Genomic DNA, 16,234 nt, shown 5'->3' on the forward strand with positions numbered 1-16,234 from the left:
GGGGGGGGGGGGGGGGGGCGGGTAGAGATGGCTTATATGTGACAAGTCGCTTTTCTCTTGCTTTCAAAATTGTCTTTTTGATTAGGTCTTAGGCTGAACATCAAGAGGTCATCAACATTTGGTGGACATCCAGATCCATGATACCCAAAATACATTTCCCTCCCAAGTTTGGGAAGTTTTCTGTTAAGCTTTCTGCTCCTTTTTCATTTTCTGCTTCTTCTGGGAGTCTCATAATGCATATTTTCTTGATGGTACCCCATAAGTCATAGGTTTTCTTCACTCATTTTGTTCCTCTAACTAGATAATTTCAAATGACCCGTCAAGGTGCTCACAGATTCTTCTGAATGAGTATGCTGTTGAAGTGTTCTCTAAATTTTTCAGTTCAGTCATTGTATTCTTTGGCTCCACATTTTGGTTCTTCTTCATGGTTTCTATTTGCTTGAAAAAACTTCTCATTTTGCCCTTATATTGTTTTCCTGATTTTCCTTAGTTGTGTCTTTGTTCTCTTGTGGCCCACGGAGCTCCTTTAAAGATTTTTGCATTCTTTCCCGACTAGTCCATTTCTTTAGGGTCAGTTACTGGAGCTTTATTAGTATTGATCTATCATATTTGCCTGATTCTTCATGATCCATGTAACCTTATGTTGGTGTCTGTGCATGTGAAGAAACAGACTGGTTTTGAGATAAAGACCTGCTCTTGACAGGCCCTAAGACTGATTAGACTGCCTCTATGACTGCAGTTGAGTAGGGATGGAGCCAGGTCTTGCGGTTGTTGCTGGGCTCACAGTTGGGTCCACAGTTGACAGGCCTGCTACCAGGGCTGCAGTCAAGTGTGGCTTCCACCACCTCCCTGAGCATGCTCCCACTGGGTTGCTGGGCTGCTGGGTGGGGAAGGTGGGGGGGTGGGGCTGGAAAGACACCATCCAGACTTTAGTACAGCAGTACTACAGCCAGGTCACAAGACTGCTTCAGGGATTATGGTCAGATCCGAGGCTGATGGGCCTATTACTGGGGGTACCTAAGGGCATGGTTTCTACGGGACTTAGGTAGGCAGGACTGCTACGGGAACAACAATCAGAGTGGGGCTGGACTTGAGTCATGGGACTGCAGTTGGGTTCAAGGGTCAGCAGGCCTGTTACCAGGAACAGGGAAAGAGGTGGCTCCTTCCAGGTATCTTGATGGAAGGGGCTGGTGGCAGGACTGTAAACAAGTGAGGCTAGTGCCAAATGCACAAGGAAATGTGGCTGCTTTTGCTCTGTAGCCAGGACCACAGTTAGTGGGCCTGCCACTGGTACACAGGCCTACCTTTGGTCTTAGGCTCCACAGGGGTTTTGTAACCTCCTACCTGGATAACAAAACTCCTACAAAGGTACTTTTGTTCACGCATGGCTGCCAAATATTTGCTTCTGTGGGGGGATACAGGCTGGGGGGCGGGGATCTCTTATTCTGTCATCTTGCTCTAACTAGGCAATTTAATAGACTGTTGTGAAGATTAAATGAATATATTTAAAATGTTTACCATTGTGCCTAGTATTTAATAGGCATTCAAAAACTTATTTACTAGTATTAAGCACTAATGTCTAATATAATGGATAACAACTGGTGCTCAAATACCTATTGTTTGATGAATCTCCCCTTGTAGCTCACAGGATATGAAAATTTGAAATCTTAGAAAATGAGATTCTAGTGCCCAGGTACTACTTATCCTCTTCTTTGTATGTTAATTCTTTAACATTTTTTTTTAAAGGAATACCTTGAGATCTAATCAGGGAAAACTAGCAAGGTACAGAGGTTATAACATCCCAAGTAGCATAAAACATTCTTTATTAGAACTTGTCTTTCAAGACTCTTGGTCTAGGAGACTGACAAAAGGTACAGTTTACATGACTTATTGATCAAGGATATTTACACAACGGTCAATAATTAGCACATACACACACATATACATATATACATACACACACAAAATGCCAAATAAAGCAGCCACAAAAGAATTAAGTTTTCATTTATAGGGGGAAATGATTATACACCATCCAAAAGGTCCTAATATTGAACTTACAAGCAACTAGCTGCAAGTTCACTTTCTACTTAACCATGGTATCTCTCACCATGGACAAGAACCAAGACCCTGGGTACACTGCATCACCTGGTGGCTGAAATCAGAAAACAGCTGCCATAGCAGCTCTTCTGCTTTAATAGAATCATACAAAGAACACACTACCTATTTTTTCTTGACCATTTACCCATCACTGATTAACTTCTTTCTTGGCAATTATGTCTACATATTTCTTTGCTCATACTTTTTCCTTGTCTTTGCCAAGGACAAGTACTAGCACTGCCTGCTAGTACTAATTTCTCCCAATTTAGGAGTTAAAAAGCAGATGTACAGCAAGCTGCCCATCGGTGCTTAGAATATACCTGTATGAAGGTAAAGGAAAGACTTTTTGGAAAATTTGTCTTAAGAACTAATGCCATCAGTCTCTAACAAATTCAAAGTGACTTTAAAGCTGGTTACTCTTATTAGGTGGTAGCAAAACATTTGTTAACATCACACGCCCCAGACAATAATTTAGGGTACTACAGGAAAATTTCAGGACATGGGTATATGATGGCTTTTTCTTGCAGCTTTTGAGTCTGGTCCCAGGAGAGACCAAATCAAACTACAGCTAGACATTCTATGCCTGCAGCCTTCAATCCAGATTGACTGAGAGTCACATAATTTGAAGCTTTGCGGGGCTGTAAATATCAACAGCCTCTGTACCTCAAATTGAGGTGATTATAAGCAGTAACTCACAAGTAGCTGTCTTAGCAGGAGATAAGACCACAGCCCCAAGCTGTTTTAAGAGTTCTCTTCAGGACAAGGAAGAAAACCAGACAGCAAAAAAATCAGATTAAGGATGTTGCCTACCTCAAGGCAGCTGGCTATTAATTTAAAAGCTGAAAGAAAAGAGCTGAGCACAGAGGACAGTAAGCCGAAGAATTAAAGCTAAGAAACTATGTCTAGATGTGGCTTCTACTCCATGGAGCTTACTGAAAGCAAAATATCAAACACCCATAAGTTCTTGAGGGAATATCATAGAAACTCTAAGACTGCTCTGTAGCAGCCAGCAAGTATTAAGTCTCTAAAAATAATTCATGGCATCAAATCCTCACCAAGAAAAGTATGCTCCCCAATGAGCACTTGAGATGGGGCCATGGAGAAGAATGGACAATAAAGAATCTCTACAGAACAGTCAGGGGCCTGCTCCAGGGCAAAGAAAATCCCCCTGTATTATTCGGACTATTCCAACTGCTGCTTTGACCCTGTTATTTAGCTAACCACACCTACCTTGCCTTTGGGGACTGAGTGCCACTTGGCCTCTGCCACCCCAGGATCTAATTACCCACCCTGTATTTAGGTTTGACAATCCGGTGGCAGCAGTTCCCACTATAATTTCTGACCTATAGGGAGGAGCAATCATAGAGCTCCTCAAGGATGCTGGGACTCCCCTCACAAATTTATTTCCCAGGCAAAGGAAATCCGTCTAGAGAGCAGAACCAGGGGACTGTCAGGCCATCCAAGGAACTTTCTCAACTGGCAAGGCAGGAAGTCTTTGCTTTTCCTGCCCAGTAGGATTTGGTCACTGCTATCTTTCCCAATCTTCCTTTTTGCATGGGAACTTCTATATATTTTTTTTCCTACCTATGTAACAATGGGGGAGATGGCAGTTTTGTGAAACACCAGACAAGACATACCTTGACCTAATACGGTAGACTGCACATCACCAAGAAATTGACTTGGGAAAAATGGACACGATGACCAGGTAACACTTTGGAAGTATTTCCATTGAGGACAGGGGGAGCATGTTCTTTCTATGGGAAAAAGACTGAATAAAGATTGGGTAGTTAATGGGGTATACTACAGCAAAGAGTGTTAATTATCCACCCAATATCCTTTCTACCTTTTCTTCTTCTTGCTACCAGAAGCCCAAAGTTGTTGGGCTACAATGTGTTCCAGTAAAAATACAGGTCCTAGCTTTCTGGTAGATGAGGGGGGCCATGTGATCTAAAAGCAGACTTCACTGGATGTGCTTTATAAGAAAGTTCTTTAAAGAGGTCTTACGCATCTAGGAAGGCACCATTTTGCTCCTTCCCATCTCCTTCCCCAGCAGTGAATAACCCCTGAGAATAACCCCTGTGTTCTGCCTAGAACACAGATGGGATGACTTGGGAATAACTCTGTAACCATGAGCATATGCTAAAGATGGCTGGGAAGAAGGCTAGAAGGCACCTGGGTCCCTAATGGTATCCTGGAGACCCTGTACCAGCCCTGGAATGCTGAATTTTGGAATTTCATGATTAAAAAGTAAACTTAAATTTAAGGCCGCTATTATGTTTTCTGTTCCACATAGTAAAATTAAATTCCTTACCTGGTACACATAGAATCCTTTAACTTACTGAGGATTTAATCTAATTTAGGTCAATATAGAATCTGTAAAGAAACTACCAGGTACCTTAGATTTAGCTAGCATGACTGCAACATATTTGCCATCCATAGGTTGCCCCCATGTCCACTTCAGATGTCGTTCAATCAGGGGAACTCTCCCCCAGTAAGTTGAAAGTAGGCCTACAAAACGGTTTCAACTCCAAGTCTCAGTAGCTACAACTCATCTAATTGACCTGGCACCCAATATAGAACCTATTTTCCATTTATATCAATTTCAGTTTCTCTGAGCTCTAGAATTCTAAGACAAAATTATAGACATTATAATGGAGACAATGTGTCAAGATTTCTACACCTGCCAAGGAACTCAGATAAAATTATATAATCTGAATTCTACAACTCTGGACCAGTCATTTTCTCAAAAAACTGGTTCCTTCATCTGTGAGATTTGGGGGGGGGAGGAGGAAAATCTACTTACCTCATGGGGTTGATGTGAGGATATAAAGTTAGTGCAAAAAAACAACAGTAAAACTTTGAACCTGAAATTACTATGAACGCGTAAATCGATCTATAAAATGTAATTTATTCTTCACTAGAATAATTTGCTACCTATTAGGGATACTCAACATTTAAAATTCATCTCAAGAACAGGGTTATATTGTCTCGTGTGGTAGTACAGACAATTCTAAGAGTTCATTCTGATTTTACGCTGAAGAAATAATGGACTGGGGTGGGGGAAGCACAGAAAGATCAAGGGTCTGTTCTAATTGTCTTCGTAGCCTTAATTCAACAATGCAGAAATAACACTACCATTCATGAAAGAATTCAGTTTTTACCCTATTGGATTAATCTTTTAGAAACAGAAAAATTTCATTATGGGAGGGGGAGGGCAAGTTTATCATACATGTGCTGTTGGTTTGTTTAACTCAAAGGGGAGAAATCTCTTCAGCTCTACAGACTTAAGTTCACAACAAATGTAAAAATAACTAGGCAAATTTAATTAAATCAACAAATATTTGATTGCCAACCAAATATGATGGCTTGTTGCTATTACCATAGTGAATTACCTACAACCCCTAACTTTATTAAGAGCAGTGAATAACCCCTGAGATCCAAGTCTTAATACCCAGGATTACATGTCATTGAAGTTTCAATGTTTGGAGAAGCTTTAGTAATTTAAAAAAAATGTACTAATATCTCAAATGGTCTTTAAAACAGGGGCTACATACATATTCCCAGCTGAAGTTCACTGAAGTTTTCCAAAGCTTACTTCAATTTCAACATTTGGAAACTACATAGAACCACTTGGAAAGTCTAGAAACTTATAGAAGCTTGGAAACCTAACAGACTTTAAAAAGAAAACAGTAACAATACAGGACAAATTACGGAGACATCTTTAAGGTCAAGCTTGCTCAGATCACTTCTGAAATACCTTACACACTGAATAGAACCTAGATCCCACCTACAGAAAATAAAAGGCATCTATGCAGATAAGCACTATCATTCTACAAGTGCCATATAAATTACTGTCTAAGTGTTAAAGGGCCTTAGTTTTTAAAATATGAACAAATAAGGACATGCAAGCAGAGTTAAGAAATTTCAAGTTAAAAGTCAAAACATTCTGGCCGAGAATAGCTTCTTTACAAAACACAGCTACCTGCTAGAAATAAAAGCACTAGATTGACCCTATTATCTAAACCATCCTCCTACTTGGCTAACGCAGACGGAAAAGCCTCAGTAACTTTCTAAGAGCCACTGTACGTCACAGGTATGCTGTAGCACACCTTTGACACTGGGCATGTACACCCACAATCAGGAGACATATGCTAGAAGCTGTGATATTAACAGCTTTCTCCCTTGCTATTACTATCCACAGTGGGCACCATCTGGAATGATTTAGAGAATCCCACACGCAAAAACAGAAGATTTAAGATGTACTTCACATTCTCCTGTACAAAGTTATCTACATACTGCTACCTAATGAACTCTACTACATTGTGCCAGACTGGAAGTAGCACCGTCTGAGGAAAGTGGTGAAGAAATAAAATTTGTAGCAAAACACAAAACTGAAGTGCTGCCTAATGTTCAAGATCACCATATGAAAGAAAAATCAGAGTGGTACAGGCTAAATGTTTAGGTTTCCCTAAAATTCACATGTTGAAACCTAATCCCCAATGTGATGATATCTGGAGGTGGAGTCTTTGGGATAGGATTGGTTTATGAGGGTGGAGCCCTCACAAATGGGATTAGTGCCCTTATAAAGGAGATCTCGCCTTCCCTCCCTCACCCCATGGGTCCTGTGAGGACACAGTGAGAATATAGTCATAGGACACAGGCCCTCATTAGACTGCCCATCTGCCAGCACCTTGATCTTGGACTTCCCAGCCTCCAGAACTGTGAGAAATAAATGGTTGTTGAAACCACCTAGTTTTTTGTACTGTTATAGCAGCCTGAACAGATGAGGACAGAAGGCAAATTCTTCATCCCAAGTACATCCCAAACCAGATTCTCTTAAGTTTTCACCACTGGCTTCTGACCAGCATACATTCATTTTTTTTTTCTAGGCTAAATGAATCCATTTTTGTGTGTGCAAGTGCCAAATTCTAACCAAATACTCATTTAATATTTCTCAAGACTATCTGCTACCTAAGCAAATAAAACCATGTATACGATACATATGTACATTAAAGCTAAATGCTCACAGGTATTCTAGACATGTCCTAGACAGACACACAATGAAAATGTCAAAATTTAATGTATTAAACTGAAGAATTACCTTGGAGTCCAAAGAAGCAGTAAGCAATACAGGCTGTGTAGGTACAAGGGAGTGGTTGAGATCAGAGCCATTTTACCCTTTTCATTTTAACGCACCAGGCGCAGCAGTCTCAGCAAATACTGAATTAAAAGCTTAACACCACTCTTTTTGAGACTTACACAAAGCAGTGATAGCTTTCTAATTAGTTTAAGAGGGTCTCTGAAGGCACCGAAAACAAAAATCCTATCTACTGACACTATCAATCCACTACAAACACCACTTTTCTTCAGCTAATTCCAGGTGAAGAAATGTAACTCAAAGGAAAAAACCCCAAAGCAGTAACAACATCCATCTATAGCCATATTTTTCTGAGAACTGTCAATACTTCTCCAATTCACAGAAAATATCACAAGCTTCAATGTCTTCATTTCACTTTTCTATTTTGGAATGGAAAGATAAAATAAAGCTCTTACACAAGGATTTCAATTTAGCCATCTGCCAATAGATCATCAAGCCATCTGAAATTTTAGACTATACAGAAGCCACAGGTAGCTCCAGATGGTCTAAAAAAACTTGGGGACACTTGCTGCATGTGTTCTGCTATGCTTTCTAGCAAGAACCCCCAATAACCTAAGACTGGAAGAGGGGGGAAAAGGGCTTGCAATTGGTACAGCTTTAAGAATACCAGATGGTAGCTACACTTGTGAACAGAGCATAGTGTATAAAGTTGTGGAATCACTAGATCTTACACTTGAAACTAATGTAACATTGCGTGTCAACTATACTCAAAAAATAAGGCCCTGCAGCTGAAATGAATCTCCCATGTTGATTGTTTGCTTTAATAGGGTACTGATGAGTCACTGTGAAGTGACTTATAATACAAACAAATGTTGGGAAGCTTAGAACCTATCAACACTAAATACTTTGAAAGTAAAAGTCATGCAGTGATCATTTAAAGAGTAAACACTTTAAAACATAAAACCAGCATTAATACCACTGTATAATAAAATTTCACTAGTAACACTTGCTTCATAGCAGTTCCTTAATATTAATTCCATATTTTCCATATAATACTTGGAAGCTGTCCACAGCCTTAAACAGTATTAGACTCAGTATTTCACTAGCTGACCTTATGTTATGGCCCAGGAAAAAGCAATTATTTGCACTGAGAAGTTGACTTATTCCAGAGAAAGGCTTACATGAAATGTACCATAATTCAATGAAATTACCATAATTTCCCAGCAGAAACTGGTAACACAGAGAAGGGTAAATCATGCTTTCAAGTTTGACAGTATCCGAAGAACTTTGCTTAATTCCTTCCTTACTGGCAAACCCTTTATTAATAAACTACTTAAGGAGCACCTGGGTAGCTCAGTTGGTTAAGCATCCAACTCTTGATTTCGGCTCAAGTCATGATCTCAGGGTTGTGAGACTGAGTCCCACCACCAGTGTTGGAACCCGCTTAGGATTCTCTCTCCCCCCCCCGCCCCCTCCCCTCTCTAAAAAAATAAAAATAAAAAACTGCTTAACTGTTTATGCTTTTCAAGCTGCTTAATAAACTACCTCACTATTACACAAATAGAAAGCTCAGCTGCCCCTTAAAACGGCCATTTGGGGCAGGGCCTGGATTTTAAAAGAGGTTCCTTGAGAATTACCCACTTCTTGCTAACTCTTTTCTTACCTAATCACCCAATTCTCTTTTTCATGCATGCACAAGCTCACCTCTCACTATTCTTTACCTGCCCTGCCCTAACCCCAAGGACAATACTGACTTTCCACTCCCAAGACTGGACTAATTGTTGAGAACTAGAAATGACACTTTTGATCAGTCACTTTTATAAAAGCACTTGCTATACTGGAAAAACTGGCACATTGAGGATGGGAAGTTTATTTAGATCCAGCATGATGAACAAACAATAACTTGCAGATGAATCAAAGAATCACATGTAAGAAATCAAAGACAAACGCAGGTGAATTTCTACTGACTCCCAGGAAGGGAAGGACTGTCAGCATCAAAACAATTACAGAAATAAAGGCAAGGACTGACAGATTTTGACTATGGTAGAACCTCTCCTAATCAACCTCCCCTTAACCAATGCCACAGACTGACTCATTCCCCAGCCCCGGTGTAGAAACCTAATGAGTGCCCACAGCATGCCCATTGCTTGGTGCTAACAGGCTTCTACATACTACACTTGTCCATAAGCCCTACAAATTAAGTTGCCTACTTACCGAGAATTATATTACAAGGTGATGCTAAATTAAATGTGGGTGACAAACCTGCAAGAGACGGGGGGGGGTAGGGGACCTTGTAAATTACCTGAAAGAATCCTGCAGAGATGGCAGTTCATTAAGTTATCCCCCCACTTAAAGAGACCAGAACTAGAAATCACTGATGATGCATTTTTCATAAGAATATATATATTCTATATATACATATATATTTCTAATCAATTAGACTCCTATTCAAAGGAAAGGGCAGCTGAATACAAAAGTATTAGCTACTTAATGTGTATTCTGAAGCTTTAATGTTGAAGATACACGGTTACCTTTCTTAGGCTACCCTTCCCCCTTAAACAGTCTAGCTAAAAGATCTAATTACACCGAATGAAGAGGCTGTTTCTGTAGGATTTTCAGTTTCTGCATATCCACACTCATCAGGAACAGAATCAAAAGGTGAACTTGAAAAATATTTGAAAGACAAGGATAATAGGTCAATTGTTTGACATAAAAAGTTTACATAAAATGGCAATTATTATCTGAAGTCCAACAACAGGGGAAATATCAAATAAATTATGAGACATCCACATGAGATGATACACAGCCATCAGAATTTATAATGAATTATACCAAGGACAGGTGTAAGTACTTTCAAGTGAAAGCTATCAAACTATAAATGGTATAAAAAATACACTGAAAAATCTAAGGTGGGGGGCCGGACTTCTAATGGCAGAATGAAGACCTCAGCCATGAAGGATCCTAGATAAAACAGCGTCCGTGGCATTTTAACTTGGGGCTGCTTCCATTCCCCCCATTACAATTCAGTGGCTATTGTAGCTCTGTGGACACTGCCTTTAAAGGGAGCTGACCTGATTTGGAGGTCCAAGGGAATGCCCCACGCCTGCAGCTTTGTTGAAAACAACAGGGATCATTAGCAAACAAACATCACAGCTGCCTAAGCCCACAGTACTGGTTGGGGCAAACAGGACTTGAGTCAAACGTGCAAAAGGGAGATCTGGGGAATGAGACAGCCAGAAGGGGCTTAAAGCTCTGACAGATTCTAGGTGTGCTGGAAGGCTGGATCCATGTGAGGAATTGTGGATAAGTTTAAGCAAGGATCAAGGAAAGAGGAGAGCTTCCCAACTTATCTACCAGAGAAATTTTGCTGATTTGAAGTTCCTGCACAAGCAGAAAGTAAAAGCCAAAGCAGACTTGTAAACTGCCTGAACTTTGAGTGTGTGGGTTGGGGCACACATTCAAAGTTCATTCATTTAATAAGCCTACTACACGGCAGACATTATGCAAGTGGTGGAGATATAAAAACCCTGGTTCTTGCCTTTGAGAAGCTCATATTCTAAGGGTGGAAGCAGATGTCGAAGTAGTAATTAGAAATCCAAGGGGGGGAGGGTTTCAAGGGAGGGAGGGGCTTTTGATTAAACACAGCTGATTGAATATAAGCATTTATCTACCTCTCTCTAGAGACCATGAGTGGGATTAGAGAAGATAGAAACTTAAAGTCAGAGAACCTGACAGCAAAGGAGGGACAACCACAAAATTAGAAATGAAAAGCATTCTGTCGAACAAAAAAAAAAAAAATATTAAAAAAAAAAAAAAAAAAGAAAAGAAAAGCATTTGGAAAAGAGGTGACTAGCCTGGTTGTAGCTTTCTTCTTTCTGCCAAGCACCTGCAGTAGGGGAATCTAAACTGAAGCTAAGTGAGCTAGTTCATTCCTGAGGGCCCTGGGAAAAGCAGAAGGTAAAAGCCCAAGAACTGCAGTTTCCAGGGACATTTAAAGGAAATAGAAATCTTTTTAAAGGCAGGGGAGGGGGGCAGCTTGGAGTGCCTGGTGGGCTCAGTTGGTGGAGCATGTGACTCGATTTCAGGGTTGTGAGTTCAAGCCCCATGTTGGGTATGGAGTCTACTTTTAAGAAAATGAATAAAAAAAATAAAGGGGGGCAGCGGCTGAAAAGTCCTTTAAAAGAACAAGACGACTCTGGGTTTTCTCATCAACCAGAGCAGCAGGGCAGGCAACTGCCTCCACTACTACCCCCCCAGCCCCCCCCCAACACAGAATACTTAAGTTACTCTCAGGCAAGATTGGACCAAAGCATTCCTGAGCTTAGAAGCTCCAGTCATAACTGAGAACAGAAATGGGCTGCCTTACTGAAAACAAGAAGCAGGAAGGAAGTCTTCATGGCTGATGGTGACAGAGCCAGCTCTTTGCAGACTGGGCTTCTGAATACTAGAGGTGAGCTTATTACCTACCACCAAATTCCTTCCCACCAGAGATTCAAGGAGTCCTATATAGAAAAACTGGCTGTAGAAAACAGAACAGATAGAGTGTTCCCCATAAATGACCAGATTTCCCCCCCCAGTCACACCAGAGCCAAACCCAGGAGTCAACAAGCCCCACTCATGAACACGGTTTCCAATCAACTGTTCCATAACAGAAACAACCTGCTGAAGACGCTTGAGGAATACCTCTAACATGAAAGACTGGGACCAAGACTGAGAAAGGGAAAAAGAAACGGAGAAAACAGACAATATAGAAGAAAGAAAACACCAAAATAATGATCTTTCTCTTTGAAAACATGAGATCTAGCACCCAAGAAACAAAAGTCAATCAGAGGGGAGGAAAACAGCTCTTAGAAATGAATTACAGAATTGGAAAATAAATTGAAGGGAACTTCCAGAAAGTAAAACAAGAGAATACATGGAAACTGAGAGACATTGTAAAACTGGAGGGTCAAAATCCAAGAAATAAGAGCTCCAAAAAATAAATAAAAGAGAAAGCATTTTTTAAAAAATCTAATTTTCCACAACTGAAGAAAAATGAATCTTCAAACTGATAGGCCCATGAAGTGCCCCATAAAGTGAATACAAGAGCATCCATACCAAAGTATGTATCATATTTGAGAACCCCAGGGATAAAGTCTAAAAAGCAGGTAGAGGGTAAAATGGAGGGGGGGGGAGTCACATAAGATAAACACCTTTAGAAAGAACAACATAGCAGTGCCCTCAAAGCTGAGAACAAATTATTTCTAACCTAGAATTCTATCTTAATAGCTATATAAATTATGCCTACATAAACCCTCAATCAAGTCAAAGGGCATAATGACATTTCCATACACGGTGTGTTCATAGTTTCCTATTGCTGCTATAAAAAATTACTACAACTTAGTGACTTAAAGGAACAGATTTTTTTTCTCTTACGGTTTTGGAGGTTGGTAGTCTAAAATCAAGGTGTTGGCTGCATTCTTTCTGGAAGCGTCGGGGAGAAACTCATTCCTTGCCCTTTCTCGCTTCTCGAGGCTGCCCGTATTCCCTGGCTCATGGCCCCTCTCCCCATCTTCAAAGCGCATCGCCCCGATTAGTTCGATTAGTTCTGTTTTCGTGTCTCCTTCTGTTGACTCTGAGCCTCCTGCTTTCCCCCTTATAAGGACGCTTATTGACACAGGGCAAACCTCCTGCCTCCCTCTTATAAAGACCCTTATTTCCATGGGGCTCACCTGGATAATTTCCCCACCTTAAAATCCTTACCTTGATGACATTTGCAAAGACCTTTTTACCACGTGAGGCAATATATTCACAGGTTCTGTGAATTAGGATATAGGATCTTATTTAGCATCTTATACACAGTCTCAAAAGGTACTTCCCATTCAATCTTTCTCCAGAAGCTACTGGAGGATGTGCTCCACCAAAACCAGACAATAAACTGAGGTTAGCATAAGGTTAGAACAAGATGACCTCAGAATCCAGGCAAAGCCATGAAAAGAGCTTTGGAATTCAATCAGGTATCTTTTTTTAGCATCAAGAGTTTTGTAGATAGAAAAATATGAAAACATGGCAGTCTTTTATCCAGTTCAAAGAGCCTAAGCAGAAAGCTGTAGTAAGAGGCACTTGATAAGTACTGTAGCAGTGAGGATGGAGAGGGCAGACCTTTGGGAGTGGAAAGAAGCAGGTAATGTACATAAATTGAATTCAAGGGCCTGGACAAGAAGACCACTTCCATCCTTGTTGTAGTCACCAACAGAGCAGCTACAAATAGGGCTCAGTGTCTCATGGTGTCACAAACACGAATCTATCCTGCAACTTCACCCAGGTGAGACAGCAGCCCCCAACATGGCGTGACATAATTGTTTCCTTGGTGGATAAATATCTTTTAACATTGGGACTACTTAGAACTTCACTTACGGAAACAGAAACAGAAGAAGGCTGCTGAGCCTGGAAGGATAGGAAAGCTTCACGAAGGAAGATTTAGCTGAGTAGCGCGTTGAGGTGAGTGGAGCACAGGTACACACTAGTGTTGGGAGAGGGCAGGAGGCCAACGGAGGGCTGGCTAACAGACCCGCTTCGGGTAAGGCAGAAAAAGCACTGTGCATTTAAGGTACTGTGAATAGCTCTCTGTTTGGCTGGCAACTAAGTGGGGGTGGAGGATGGGTGGCAAGAAAAAAACAAATTCCATAAGGAGAGGGCAACAACATAGCACAGAAGTAAAGTATGTTTGAATTAACTCCACCTAGGAAAGAAATTTGGCTAGGCCCCCACTAGCTATGCAAATCTCTTAAACTCAGTAAAGCCTCCATTAATTCATTTGCAAAATGTGAGAACAACAGTATGTACCTCAGGGGTTTGTTTTGAGAATGAAATGAAAATACTCTGGGGGCTGCCCAGTGGAACAGTCAGAAAACAACAAAGAGTAAAATTACCCAAAAGTAACATTTCTCCAAAGCATAATCACATAAACTGTTTTCCATGACTCTCTGTGATTTTCAGACTGTGCTTTTTCTTCCCTACCCCCGCCCCGGGCCTTTCTTTTGGTCCCAGACTGAGAAACTAAGTTCCTCTGGATCATCACTTTCTAACAGAACTTGCTGTAATGATGGAAATGTTCTAAGTCTGCACCATCCACTTTGTAGCCACTAGCAACATGTAGCTATTGAGCACCTGAAATGTGGCTGGTGCAGCTAAGGAATGGAAGTTTTAAAAAGAACATCTTCATTGAGATGTCATTCACATACCATCAAGTTCACCCTTTTAAAGTATACAATTCAGTGCTTTTTAGTATATGCACAAACAGGTGCCTCGATCAGTAAGCACTATCTAATTCCAGAACTTTTAAATAATCTCAGAAAGAAAACCCATTCCCTTAGCAATTACACCCCCCAGGCCCCTGGCAACCACTGATCTAGTTTCTGTCTCAACAGATTTGCCTATTCTGGACATTCCATATAAATGTGGTCTTCTGTGTCTGCTTCTTTCACTTAGCATGACGTTTTTGAGGTTCATCCTTGTGGAAGCAGGTACCAGTACCTCATTTCTTTTCTGGCTGAATAATATTCCACTGCCCACAACTACCCCATTTTGTTTATCCGTTCACCAGAAAATGGGCATTTCAGTTGTTTCCACCTTTTGGCTACTGTGAATAATGCTGCTACGAACACTGATGTACAAGTTTGTGTGTGAACATGTTTTCAGTTCTCCTGGGTATACATCTAGGAGTAGAATTGCTGGGTGGTACGGAAAATACAACTTTTTGAGGAACTGCAAGAGTGTTTTACACAGTGGTTGCACCACATTACATTCCCACCAGCAATGTGTAGAGAGATCCAACTTCTTCACATCCTTGCTAACATTTATTATCCGTCTTTTCAATTATAGCCATCCTAGTGTGTGCGAAGTGGTATCTCACTGTGGTTTTTATTTGTACTTCCCTAACAACTAAATGATGTTGACAACCTTTTCATGTGTTTATTGGCCAGTTATAAATCTTTGGGAAAATAGTCAATGGATTTTAAATTTTATTTAATTTTAATTAACTTTAAATAGCCACATCTGGCTAGTGGCTAAAGTATTAGGTGACGGTGGGATTTAGCAGCTGGTCGCTTAACTTTGTTCAAGGTCAGGTGGGGCTGGCTAGGTGACTGAAGGTCAATGCCAGCTTCATGACACCCCCAGACGGAACCAGGGAAAGGGAGAGGGGAAAGGGAACCTGGTGCAACACTTGGAAGGAGGAGGCACTTGGCACAGAGCCTGGCACTTAGGAAGCTCTCAAAACTCACTGTTGATGATGGAAGCAACTGGTGTTCATGAGCACTCCTGAAGGGCTAGGAACTGTGCTTTATACCCGCTGTCTCATTTAATCCTTATAAAAATCCCATCAGGTGGATTCTACTGTCCCCATTTTACAAATGAGGAAGCAGTTTTAGACAGATCGGGTAAGCCTTAGAAACTTCTCTCCATCCAGTTTAATTATAGCAATGATCTTCTAGATCTCAACCAGGGAAGCTAAGTGTTATTCAGGATTCTGCCCTTATGCTCAGCCCCTATGTACAATTCTGTATCTACTAACCTATCTCCAAGGGACAGTCTAATAACTAGATGGTTTTTGAAGCAGCCAAATAGTAGCGCTAAATGAAAATATAAATTCCTGGCTGCATTATGGGCCAAATTTTATCTTTTCCAATGTGTTCAGCTACTTCCTCCTCTTTGAATTGGTTCAACAACTATGTAACACCAGCTGTGTTACTAAGGACAGCCAGATGCTGTCCTAGGTGTAGAGATACAGCAGTGACTACGACAGCCATGTATCCTGACCTAATGCTTAAAATATATATTAAAGAAATATATGGTTTTAAAAACACTCAAGCTCCAATAAGTTTATGTCACATGGAGGTCTTGTTGCAGTGTCTATTTCATAATGAACCTTATCCCAGTGGCATAAATACCTTTAAATGACACTCTCTGCCTACTAAGAAATTCTGAGTCTGAACATTATAGCCTTTAAAATGGCTCAACATCCATGCATTTGGCAGAACTCGTCTATAAGAGTTGCTT

At 40.7% G+C, this 16,234-nt stretch overlaps 1 protein-coding gene across 13 annotated transcripts in view; it reads right to left on the reverse strand.

Annotated features, from left to right (window-relative positions):
• The window catches only part of CASK (calcium/calmodulin dependent serine protein kinase), a 350,328-nt gene that overhangs the window by 317,521 nt on the left and 16,573 nt on the right, over positions 1-16,234 (reverse strand). The window lies entirely within an intron of this gene.

Source organism: Ailuropoda melanoleuca, chromosome X (assembly GCF_002007445.2).
Source record: "Ailuropoda melanoleuca isolate Jingjing chromosome X, ASM200744v2, whole genome shotgun sequence".
NCBI classification, from domain to species: domain Eukaryota; kingdom Metazoa; phylum Chordata; class Mammalia; order Carnivora; family Ursidae; genus Ailuropoda; species Ailuropoda melanoleuca.